Source organism: Marmota flaviventris, chromosome 5 (assembly GCF_047511675.1).
Source record: "Marmota flaviventris isolate mMarFla1 chromosome 5, mMarFla1.hap1, whole genome shotgun sequence".
Classification (NCBI taxonomy): Eukaryota; Metazoa; Chordata; class Mammalia; order Rodentia; family Sciuridae; genus Marmota; species Marmota flaviventris.
The window spans coordinates 160,175,989-160,189,234 of record NC_092502.1 but is presented as its reverse complement, the minus strand read 5'-3'; positions in this window follow the sequence as shown (position 1 = coordinate 160,189,234).

The window sequence follows — 13,246 nt, the reverse complement described above, 5'->3', positions numbered from 1 at the left end:
GATTTGAGACACTGAGGTGGGTGTGGGTAGAGCCAGGAGAGGGGTCCAGCAGTGGAGCTGGATTGGATTCTGCAGGTGTATTGCAATGCCCACCATGGTCATGAGACAGTGGCCAGCTCATCCTGCTCAGGAGCAAAGAATTACATCGTAAAGGGATTGGTCTCCCCTCATTTCCTTCTCTCTAAGCTCTGAAGAACTTTGAATATTTCAGATTAGCCCATGCCATCTTTCTGAGAGAGGAAATACCTCAATTTCTGTGGAAATTGTTAGTGAAAATATACCCAAGAAATTCCAAGAGATGTGTACTGACTCCGTAGCCCAGAGCCAAGAATGCTGGTTCTGAAGCATGTGAGCATGGAATCCAGACACATATTCATGTTATCATGAGGGAGAACAGTGGTTCTGAGTAATAAGGCCTGATCAAAGATGAGCTATGGGTCTAGTTCTCCAAGCCCCCAGGGATGTTGCAGTACATTAAAAAGTAGTTACTGAATGCAGCAAAATGAGGGGAAAAACAACATATTTTTATTTAGGTAAATATTATTTTTCATATAGAAACACTGATACTAAAATGTAAGGAGACCCAAGCATTCAGTTAGAATATTTTAGAAATTTCTACATTTCTCTCCTCTTTGTTCCCTGGGTTCCTCAGGGCAGAACATTTCTGACTGGAAAGGCCCATGTAAAATGGCTGTCTCATCAGTATTTTCTGGTCTCTTATTGCAAAGTTCATTAGTTTAGGATATCAATAATCCTTCCACTGGTGCTGGCACCTGCCAGTGAAGGACCCAGCCCTGCTGAAAAGCCCTGCCTTTAGTCCTGAAGTTGTGGTCTGAATCTGCAAATCTATGGGCAAACGGGAAGCACCAGGAACGTCTGCCGCTCACAGGGGGCCGTGGGACTGGGATGGGGGGGCGTGAGTGTGGTACAGTAGTTGGGTTCCCACGGCAATTGAGGTCTTTCCTGGAGCCTGGCTGTGCATATGTTCTGCCGGATCCCATGCTTGGGTCTATCAGGTCTCTAATGAGTCTCTTTTTTGCAGCAGAGACATTGTCACGCTTCCGTAACCCACCATCCTCTCACATGCTCCAGGATGGCTCTGATGCTTTATGTGCAAAGACTCATTTAAATACTCCCAATAACCAAGGCCACTTAATATAAGAAGAACAGGTCTAGTGATTCGTGAGTCAAAATTGCTCCAAAGACATGCACAGTTTTCTTAATGAGGATTGTTTTCCCCCTTGGTGGCACACAGGCAGAGGGACCGTCAGCCTGTGGGTTTATGCCATCACGTACACATTCTGTGAGTCAGTCACCTCTGGAGAGACGCCCTCTGATGCTCTAATGATTGTTTACATTCAGTGGGAAAAACTGACAGACAGAAATGTAAATGTTTCTTTCTAGGCAGGCCGTTTTCAGAAATCGAATTAGCAGTTTATCAGCTTGCCAATATCAATCTTTGGAATAAAAGATTCTGCTTCTCCATGGAGATATTTCAATGATTGAGCTAGAGGTGGTAGTAGGATCAGAATGATGAAGACCATCATGACACCTGCAGGCTCAAGGACCAGCTGGAAATAAAAGCCAGGAGGAGAATATCGATCTTCTATGTGAGGCTTGTCACTGAAGTGGGGTCACAGTCCGGTTGTCAGGCCTGGTCTCCTGCCAAGCGCCCTCCTTCTTTCTTAGTCTAATGAGGGAAAACATGTTGGTTACTGGCCCATGAGGTGATGGAGTCTTCTTAGACAAAAAGCAGGGGTGGGAAGATGGTGCATTAAGCCAAGACCTGGCATAGACCACAGTCTGTACAGTCTGGAAGGTTAAAATGTTGGCTCTTAGAAGTGGATGGAAGAAGTTTGCTGCAAATGTTTGTCCCTGTTTAACAGAGTGAGTGAGACACTGTGAACCAGAGCTCCTCTTAACATAGGATCCAGGATCAAAATAAAGAAACAAGCATTTGCCTCCCCAAACCTTCATTATTGAAACATGGAGACAACCCGAGTGTGGACTGAGAGGGTGCATCCCAGGCGGTCCTTGGTTGTCACCTCTGGAAGGTGAGCTGGCTTCACTCACTGGAAGAAGAAGCTCTGCAGCCAATCGAAGGCAGAGTCCCCTTCTGTCCATTCGATCAAGAGGGGGCTGCGTATCTGGTGAACAGAGAGGGAAACTGGGTCTTTTTATTTAGAGGGAAAACAGAAAGACTTCAATGTGGGGACGGGGTGGCCAAGGACTCCTCGTTGTTGCTCCCTGGGAGCAGTGGCAACTCGTCCACTTCTGAGGGAGGGCCACTTGCTTCAACATGCAGTAGTCTAGGATCCTGATTCTGCTGCTGAGGAGAGTCAGAAACTACCTTCAGAACACGGTGAACTTTACCTCCTAAGACTCCGTCCTTATTAATCTACTTATTTTGCTGGTAGGCTCCTCCACTCTCCGTGTTTTTCTGCTGTTATAGTCTTTATCCTGCTCCCACTTTCTACTTGGTTGACTTCTTTGTCTTCTTTAAACGTGGGGAGGACATGGTCTGGTTAGGTTTTCCTGTGAGCTGTGCTTCGTGAATCACTCGTGTGTTGGTTTTTTCACGAGAGGTTTTAGAACACTCTCTGGGCTGGGAATGAGGATGGAGGTACAGGGCAGCTCTTAGTGGTGGACATAAGACAAAAAGCCCAGTGCAGGGTGAGGATGCTGCAGGAGGGTCATGGGCACAGCCTTGGGGGTTGCGAAAGGCAGCTTCCTCAGCACAGGGAGGTTGGAAATGCTGCCCCAGGGGCCACTTCGGTGGAACCACAGAGGAAAGAAACTGACCCGCTGGGTGGCGTGTCTGGGAAGAGCCCTTCAGGCCCACAGCACAGGGCTGTCCTGTCCAGGTCAGCAAGGCAGGAGAGGGTGTGCCTCACTCAGGGGCATTGCTGAGCCAGGTCTGCCTTCCAGGGACGGAAACAGAGTGAGGAGGGGCCAGGAAAGACCCTGGGCAGCTGGAAGGCTGCACCACAGCACGGGAACAAGGGAGTCTCACTGATTTGGTAAAATCAATCAACTGGAAGATCAGCCAAAGTTCAGGTGGGTCGAGGTTAGAGGGGTTCTGAGGGGACCAATGAAGATGCTGGAGCAACTGGACAGAGATCGATTAGCGCTGAGATATGCGGGATTCCCTTGGCAGCAGAAAAGACTTGGGTTGGAGAGGGAGAGCTGGTAGCCAGGAGAGAATTGGCAGAGGGGTGATGAGAGAGAAAGAGAGAATAGGCTGTGTCTCTAGAACCCCCAGGAAATGCCCAGTGTGAGGCTCTTCATGCCAAGATAATTCCTTGCAGGTGGCCATCCAGGACAAGGACACATTCTACTGGGTAGGAAGACTTGGGGTTAGTAAAGAGGCTCAAAGGGCTGGCCCAGAGGGCAGGTCCAGGTGCAGGCAGCAGTCTGGGCCTGGCGAGCTCTGTGGGTGGCAGAGGACGGCTCCTGAGACCAAGTGAGCAGGGGCAGGAGGCAGAGGCCTCAGCCTGAGAACTCGAGGGAGTGTTTCTGGGTCAGATGTCTTGAACAGGGCTGAAGAGGTTGAGGCTTTCACATACAAGGGCTTCCCGAGAACAGAGGCGTGTAGTGCACCTAACTGCAGAGAGCTTCTGAGGACAGTCTGGACAGAGAATGTGCCAGGGCTGTGAGGAGGCCAGGACCTCACGGAGAAGCTCAGCCAAGCAAGATCCCCAGAGAACAGTACGTGGGGCTGCAAACGTGCGCGGGTCATACTGAGTTACCTTGAACTAAATATAGTTTCAGAAATCATAATTTCAGTATCTAGTAAATGTATGTGCAGTTCTTTATATTATTATTTTTTTTTTCTTTCCTTGTCTTCCTCCTCCTCCTCCATCTTTTTCTTCTTCTTTTTTCGGTACAAGGGATTGAACCCAGGGCTACTTAAGCACTGAGCCTCATCTCAAGCCCTTTCTGTTTTATTTTGAGACAGGGTCTTGCTAAGTTGCTTAGGGTCTTGCTAAGCTGCTGAGGCTAACTTTGAACTTGTGCTCCTCCTGTCTCAGCCTCCTGAGCTGCTGGGATTACCTCCATGCCTGGCTTCTTTGTATTGCTCTACTGAAATAATCCCATTTTGTTAAAATGCATGTAGCACTTGACAAGCAAGCACTCCTGCCCTGTGTCACACAAAGTCCTTGGAGGTTGGCTGAGGGCAGAGGCTGAACGGTTGAGTGCAGAGTAAGTGCTGGTTTTGGAGGCAGACAAACCTTGCTTAAACTTCTATGCCAGTGTCAACAGCTATGCGATCTCAGATTCATTACTTAATTTGAGACTCAGTTTCTTCCTACACTAAGTGGGGACAATGGTAATATTGTTAAGATACTGTGTGAAAAATAGCTTCTTTAGTATCTGATAGACAGCTGGTATTTGCTAGTGTCTGTACATTATCAATTTTCTGCAGCAAGAAATGAGGACATCCACAATATCTTTCTCTTCCTTGCTTTTCTATATTTGATAGACAGAAGGATCTCACTCATAGTGTAACTCCAGCTTCCCTCTGCATGCCATCATAGGATCTGGCCTGGGGGTTCACCAAATCACAATTTTCTTGTGAATTTTATTTTCAAGGACAGGGAATCCTGCTGTTATCAAATCCTAGATCTGGGTTTGATTGTTGTTAGGCCAGATATTCCACTGTGATCTTATAAAAATAATTTTTAAAATGTGTCTTAAATAATGACAAAGGATTAGTAGAAGATTATTATACCCACACTTCAGTGGGCAGTTTTAACTAACTCCAAATATTAAGGAATGTAGCTGCAAAGATGAATTTGTTTCTTATGGCTATTATAACAAATTGCCACAAATTTCATGGCTTAAAATAACTGAAAGTTGTTCTCTCACAGCTTTGGAAGTCAGAGGTCTGAAACTAGTATCACTGGGGGAAATCACACCCTTGGCAGACACGGCTCCCTCCAGGGGCTCCAGGGAGGCATCTGCTCCCTGTCCCGTCCAGCTCCTGGTGGCTACCAGCACTCCCTGGCTTGTAATCACATCATTCCAATCTCTGCCTCAAGGGCAACTTCGCTCTTCCTCTTCTCTGTGAGTGAATGTTCCATTGATCTCCCTATTATAAGAAAACACAAAGTTGCTTTGAGGACCAATTAAGAAATTCAGTTACTCTTCCTCTCCCAAGATCTCAACTTAACCACATCTGCAGTGTCCTTTACCACCATAGGTGGGATTTGCAGGGTCCAAGCATTAGGCTGTTCCTGTGTTTAGGAAGACCTTCCCAGCCCACCATGATGACCTCTGGTTGTGTCTCAAGAGACCTGCAGCCCTGCCCAAGCTTTTCTGCATGCTCAGACCCCTTCTCCCACTGACGAGGGTTCATGCTTTCTGACAGTTTTCTGCATGCTCCCCTCCATTCTTTGGGTCAGAGATGCTCTCGCGTTTGCAGAGGACTTGTCACAGACCTCTCTCTGAGGTTCAGGCTTTCAGCAAAGCTTCCACGCCGGTTCCTCTTGCTCTGCCTGTTTTCTTTGTTACCTCATAATCCCATGATTGTTTCTTCCCTCTCTGAAGGCCCTTCGTCCATGTCCCTTCCCCTTTCTGGTGGCCTGGTGGACACGAGCTACAACTGAATTGGTGATGTACACATTGCAGTGTCTAGAATGTGACTCCCCAAAGAGCAAGTTTGGTTGGTCATTTTGTTCTCACTTTTCATTTTTATTAGATTGAGGATATGAAAAATGTAGATCCATTAATGTAGCAATTTGAGGAAAAAAACAAGGACTTCCATGTTGTCTCTTTGTTTCTGAGCTAAAATTATTGAATCTCTTATAGCCCCGAGCTAAGATTAACTTTCTGACAGCCTTCTGTTTAAGAAGAATTTTTCTTCCAGCATAGTAACCTCAGTTGAGTGTTAAATTTGTCCGTATGTATACATTTGTAAAACTATTGATACAATATTTCTGCTTAACATTCTTTCACCACATGGCAAGGCATGCTAAGCAGCTTGAAATCCGGGTTCTGTGCATTTTAACCATTTGCAAATGAAAGCATGAGATTTACACATAGAAACACAATTGGTTTTGTAAATGTATTTTGATATCTCAAGGAAAGCCTTTCCTCCTCGTTGAGGTCCAATCTCTCCTATTCTTGAGCCTAGGAGTAGTTCTGAGCCCCACTCTGCATTTCCTAACCTCAGGTTCACCCAATTTGCTGCCTACCTGTGCCTTTCCTGAGACTTGTCTTCCTTGACTCCTGCTGCTTCGAGGACCCCTCCTCCCACCTCCTTTGTTTCAGGTCAGAGCACGTCTGAGGAAGGGGCATCAGTGTATGCACCCCTATAGGTGGGCCTCCTACCTGGGCATCTCTGGAAAAGGGGCTGCTTTAATTTGCATTTCTGAAGTGGTTGTGGAACGTTCAACAGAGACTTTCAACAGGAGAAATCTGCACCTTCAAATGCTGTGTGTGAGTGTGGGTACTCCAAGTTAGACTGGCATTGTGGGCTCTGAAGGCTGATGGGCACAAGAATGAAAATAGCCTCTGAACCTGATATGGCAGCCCACGCCTGTAATCCCAGCAGCTTGAGGGAGGTTGAAGCAAGAGGATCACAAGTTCAAAGTCAGCCTTAGCAATTTGGCAAGACCCTGAGCAACTTTGAGACCCTGTCTCAAAATAAGATATAAAAAAGGGCTGGGATGTGGCTCAGTGGTTATGTGGCCTTGGGTTTAATCCTCAGTACTAGAAACAAACAACAACAACAAAAAATTGCCTTTGAGATGGCTGGTCCTGCTGCTTCCAGAAGTGCACCTCCTCTCTGGGCATGCCAACTGCACCATGAGTGGGTTGTTGGGCTATATGGTGCCACACAGAAATAGTGCCAGCTCTTCACGAAGATGTTATTTCTGATTTATGTGCTGCACATAGTCCTTGGTAGTGAATTGCAGAGATTAGGTGTGGTTTCTGCAATTTACTCTATTCTTTCAAAAATGGAATTTGATCGTTAGATATCATTGAGTCCATAGTTTGGTTAATGTATTCTATATGGGTTTTCCATCCATCAGTAGTTATATTACATTTTCTGACTTTTTAGACAATGAAAGGAGTAAATAACCTTTTTAAAAAATAACATTTGGTTTTAAGCAGTGAAGATTTCTTAGATATTAACAAGAAGGAAGGAAAGAAAAAGAAAAAGAAAAAAACGAAAGGAAAAACTTATGAGAAAAATACAGATTTTTACTTCTTTTATAGGAAAACAGAGTGCTACAGAGAAAGATGGAAGTCATAGGGTCCATAGAAATTAATCAACTTTTATGAGGCTTTGATCCTTTCTGAATATGGAAATAGAACTAAAAATTAAGTAGAGTTTTAGTGCTCTATACATAAGAATTAGGGTCCTTAAGATACTTTGTTAGGTTTTCTCATGGCATTTTAATATTTATTTATTTACTATTTGATCTTTATAAATATAATAATAATAGAGTGTATTGGGGCATGTTGGACACACATGGAGAAGAACTTACTCTAATCAGGATCGTATTCTTGTGGTTGTACCTGATGTGGAATTTCCCTGGCTGGGTATTTATATATGAGGATAGGAAAGTTGTGTCTGATTAATTCCACTCTTTCCTATCTCCGCTCCCTTCCCTTCATTCCCCTTTGTCTATTATAAATAAACCATATCCGTTGGATAAAAGTGGAAATTCATAGGAATATGAAGTCAAAACAAAATGACCCGTTTTCTCAGTCTTGCCTTCCGTTCCAGCTGCGAAGCACGTGCGGGTCTTCAACCCTTCAGCATCGACTGATCTAGAGGAGCTCCACGGCCTGTTTCATGTCCCTCTTTTCACGTCGCGTGTTTCCTTTGCCATTGGAAAGCATGACACTTTCGCTGCATCTATGTGGTCAGGAGCTGTTGGCCACCACATGGCCCCTCCTGTGTCCAGCAAGTCCACTGTGGATCTCCTCAGCTCACACCAGCAACACCCAAAAACATTCCTGGGCACACACTTTTCAATAAAATTTTAAAATTATTTCCTTAGGATACTTTAGTATAATTAAAGAAATACTCTGAATCTTCCAATTTAATTATAGAATCCAAGATAGTTGTAATTAATTTTACTTCCAGCCATGAGGAAAGACAATCCCAGGAGCTTCTTTTGTGACCTATTAGAAAATTCAAAAGTATCTGACACTTTCAGAAGTCAGAGATGTCAACTGATAACCAAGAATGCATGCCAGGTAAGACAGAGTTGCAGCTTTGGGGGATTGGTTCTGTTTCTCAGGATGCAGAAAAATGTCTAAGGTTTTTTATAGCTTCCCTAATTCACAAAATATTTTTGAGGACAACTTTCACATCAGAAACAAACAGGATTATACATTATAGCTTATGGCATCTTATTGGACAAGAGAATGAGAACTGAATATCTCAGTCTGCTCCCTTAAAATATATAAAGGAAAAGGGAGAACTGAGTAATTCTCAGGGCCTCTTGACAACATTTCTAGAACAGAGTATGTGAAATTCACTTAAAGGTTTTTTTTTTGGCTTGGAAAGGCCAAATTATCTTCTTTTTTTTTAATTTAATTTTATTTTTTTATTAGCTACACATGACATTACAATGATCTTGGCAATTCATACATTTGAATCATTGGGATATAATTTCTCGTTTTTCTGATTGTATAGATTGCAGAATCACACTGGTAATAGAGTCACCTATATACATACAGCAATCATAATGTCTATTCTATTCTGCTGCCCTTCCTATCCCCCCTACTCCTCCCCTCCCTTCCCATCACTTCTCTCTATCCAATCTAATGTGACATACTTTTTTTTTCTTTTTCTCATCACAACATCATACATGTATTCTGTATAACAATGAGGGTCTCCTTCCATCTTCCGTGCAACACCCCTTCTCTCTCTTTTTCCCTCCCACCTCTCTTCCCTATTTAGTGGTAGTCTTCTTCTCATGCTCTTCCTCCCTATCCCATTTTGAGTCACCCCCCCTTATATCAGAGAAGACATTTGGCATTTGATTTTTAGGGATTGGCTAATTTCACTTAGCATAATCTGCTCTAATACCATCCATTTCCCTACAAATGCCATGATCTTGTTGTTTTTTAGTGCTGAGTAATATTCCATTGTGTATAAATGCCACATTTTTTAAATCCATTCATCTATTAAAGGACATCTACGTTGGCTCCACAGTCTATCTAATGTGAATTGTGCTGCTATAAACATTGATGTGGCTGTGTCCCTGTAGTATGCTCTTTTTAGGTCTTTTGGGTATAGTCCAAGAAGGGGAATAGCTGGGTCAAATGATGGTTCCATTCCCAGCTTTCCAAGGAATCTCCATACTGCTTTCCAAATTGGCTGCACCAATTTGCAGTCCCACCAGCAATGTATGAGTGTACCTTTTTCCCTGCATCCTCACTAGCACTTACTGTTGTTTGACTTCATAATGGCTGCCATTCTTATTGGAGTGAGATAGTATCTTAGAGTAGTTTTAATCTGCATTTCTCTGATTGCTAGAGAAGGTGAGCATTTTTTCATGTATTTGTTGATTGATTGTATATCCTCTTCTGAGAAGTGTCTGTTCAGGTCCTTGGCCCATTTGTTGATTGGGTTATTTTTTTGTTGTTGTTTAACTTTTTGAGTTCTTTGTATACTCTAGAGATTAGAGCTCTATCTGATATTTGAGGGGTAAAAATTTGTTCCCAGGATGTAGGCTCCCTATTCACCTCACATATTATTTATCTTGCTGAGAAAAAACTTTTTAGTTTGAATTCGTCCCATTTGTTGATTCTTGGTTTGAACTCTTGTGCTATAGGTGTCTTATTAAGGAATTTGGGGCCTGCCCCACGTGATGAATATTAGGGCCAACTTTATCTTCTATTAGATGCAGAGTCTCTGGATTGATTCCTAGCTCCTTGATCCATTTTGAGTCAACTTTTGTGCATGGTGAGAGAAAGGGATTCAATTTCATTTTGTTGCATATGGATTTCCAGTTCTCCCAGCACCATTTGTTGAAGATGCTATCCTTTCTCCATTGCATGTTTTTAGCACCTTTGTCTAATATAAGGTAGTTGTAATTTTGTGGATTTGTCTCTGTGTCCTCTATTCTGTACCATTGGTCTACCAGCCTGTTTTGGTGCCAGTACCATGCTGTTTTTGTTACTATTGCTCTATAGTATAGTTTAAAATCTGGAATCGCGATACCACCTGTTTCACTCTTCCTGCTTAGAATTGCTTTAGCTATTCTGGGTCTCTTATTTTTCCAAATGAACTTCGTGATTGCTTTTTTTATTTCTGTAAGGAATGTCATTGGGATTTTGATGGGAATTGCATTGAATCTGTAAAGTGCTTTTGGTAATATGGCCATTTTAATAATATTAATTCTACCAATCCATGAGCAAGGTAAATCCTTCCATCTTCTAAGGTATTCTTCTATTTCTTTCTTCAGGGCTCTGTAGTTTTCATTGTATAGATCTTTCACCTCTTTTGTTAGGTTAATTCCCAGGTATTTTATTTTATTTTATTTTTTGAGGATATTGTAAATGGAGTAGTTGTCCTCATTTCCATTTCAGAGAATTTGTCACTGATATACAGGAATGGCTTTGATTTATTGGTATTGGTTTTATATCCTGCCACTTTGCTGAATTCATTTACTAGTTCTAGAAGTTTCTTGGTTGAACTTTTTGGGTCTGCTAGGTATAGGATCATGTCATCGGCAAATAATGCTAATTTAAGTTCTTCTTTTCCTATATTTATGCCTTTAATTTCTTTCGTCTGTCTAATTGCTCTGGCTAGTGTTTCAAGAACTATGTTGAATAGAAGAGGTGAGAGAGGTTATCCCTGTCTTGTTCCAGATTTTAAGGGAATGCCTTCAATTTTTCTCCATTTAGAATGATGCCAATTTATCTTCTATACCACTATGTCAACCTACAGTCCATCAGGAATGCACATGAATTTAAAATGAATCCTATATTATATATAACTAAGAAGCACAATAAATAAAGAAAGAAATTAAAAAGACTCTATAGTACAAAAGAAAAACAACAACTTAACATTTGTTTCTAGCATGATAAAGTCCTGCCTTTCTGAACATATATCAGTTCTATCTGGCTGACATAAAGAAGCAGAGAAATATACCTTAGTTGAAACAGCAAGTTCTATTTGACTTTGAAAGACATTGAGCAATGGCTTCCTGATTACATTTGGGTCAGATCATTCTGAGCATTGGTCTCTGTTGAGCAAAAATAAGATGGGAAAGTTGGTTGAGTTATTGCAGGAAAAAAAAAAAAAAAAGCAATACAACTTGGTATTATAAATTGGCCTGGGAAGAAGCCCCAAGGACATCACTCCTATATCTGATGCCCTTGGCAGCAGGATCACTGCAGAACCCTCCCACACTGCCACCCCCCCCCCCTCGGCCATCATTACCAGGCACATACCCGCCAGAATGTGGCACATCATTCATGCCTAGCACAATTGCAGAAGTCAGCCTGATCTACTTAACAGGGCAGATGCTGCAACTCTGCCTTCACTGGAAGATGCAGAATGGCACAGCTGCCAAGCCGCCCAGTGGTCTTGGCAGCTTCTGACATCCTGCCAAGATTAATGTTTGACAATGTTGAAACCGGATGTGGAAACAGTGGCGCTGGCTCCCAAGAGGAATTATAAATCCCCAACTCTTTGGCCACTGGGATCTACTTTACTGCTAACAGAAGTCAACAGGAGAAATGCATGTTTTGGAGGAGAGCCAGATACTTCATTTGAATAAATTTAAATGAAAAATGACAACATAATTCAGGAGAATTGAATACCAATTTCTCCCACTGTATGGTGCTTCTTTGTTTAGCTTTTCTGTCTTGGACGGGGAATTTACAGCACCAAAACTCATTTTTTTTTTTTTTTGGTAGCAAAAGAAACATTTTGGCAGAAAATGTGCTATATTAAAAAAAAATCACATGATTTTCTCTTTGTAGTGTTATTCTTCCCAGGTCTGTAAGGAAAAAAGAGCAAGACAATAACAGAAAAAATGAAGCACATTTTTGAAAAAAAAAATTTACGTGTTAATAGGAACTGTAGTATCATGGTCATTTACCTGAAGAGATTTCAAAAACCACATGGTAGAAGTATTGTTGGGAGTGAGTTTGAATGCGTTGACTTTAAGATGAAAACTCATCGAACAATGAAATTGGTGACAAAAAAAAAATTAATAATAGTGCTAAATGTGCATTTGGCTTCCCCATGTGTGTGTGTAAAGCCAGATAATTGCAAGGCAGAAAGAAAATGCTGTATTATTACTTCTGTTGATGGGATGATACTTTAGATCGCCAAAGGACTTGGAATTGGAGAATCACAAAAGGCTAGAAATCTGAGAGGAGGGGCTGGATTGTGGCTCAGCGGTAGAGCACTCGCCGAACGTGGGTGGGACCTGGGTTCGATTCTCAGCACCACATAAAAATAAAGGCATTGTGTTGTGTCCATCTACACCTAAAAAATAAATATTAAAAAAAAAAATAAATCTGAGAGGAGGGAAAGGTTCTGTTTACCCTCTACCAACAACTCCATCCAGAGCCCTCCCTGCGGGGGTGAGCAGGTACTCAGGAAAGACTTAGTGGAGGGAGAGGGGAAGTGAAAGAGTGATTGACTGAATGATTGGATACTAGCTGGGGGGCTGAGGAGAGGGGAGGACTACGGCAAGGACTGGGTTCTCAAAATCCATATGGAAAGCCTGGTACTTATGAGCCACATAGTCAGACCCAGCAGGCTCTGTGAAGGGCTTGAAGAGGTGTTAAAATTATCCTTGAAAACTCCTTGGTCTCCATGTAATGTGTCTGTTGTAGTAAAACCAAAACCAAAACAAAACAGAAACATGACAATATGCATACACCCAAAAGATATCCCAGCTTTGTAAGACAAAAATAAATAAATAAATAAATAAATAAATAAACACATGTCAAATAATTTAGAATTTATAAATTACGTTAAGAATAGAAATATAGAGATTTGCTGATTCAGTAACCACTACTAAATATAAGTATGTAGGCTACTTGAAACACAGAAACTGCCAGGCAGGGTGGTTCATGCCTTCAATCCCAGTGGCTTGGACTGGAGGATCGCAAGTTCAAAGCCAGCCTCAGCGAAAAGCAAGGAGCTAAGCAAGTCAGTGAGACCCTATTTCTAAATACAATGCACAAAAGGGCTGGGGATGTGGCTCAGTGGTCAAGTGCCCCTGAGCTCAATCCCCAGTAGCCCCCTCTAAAAAAA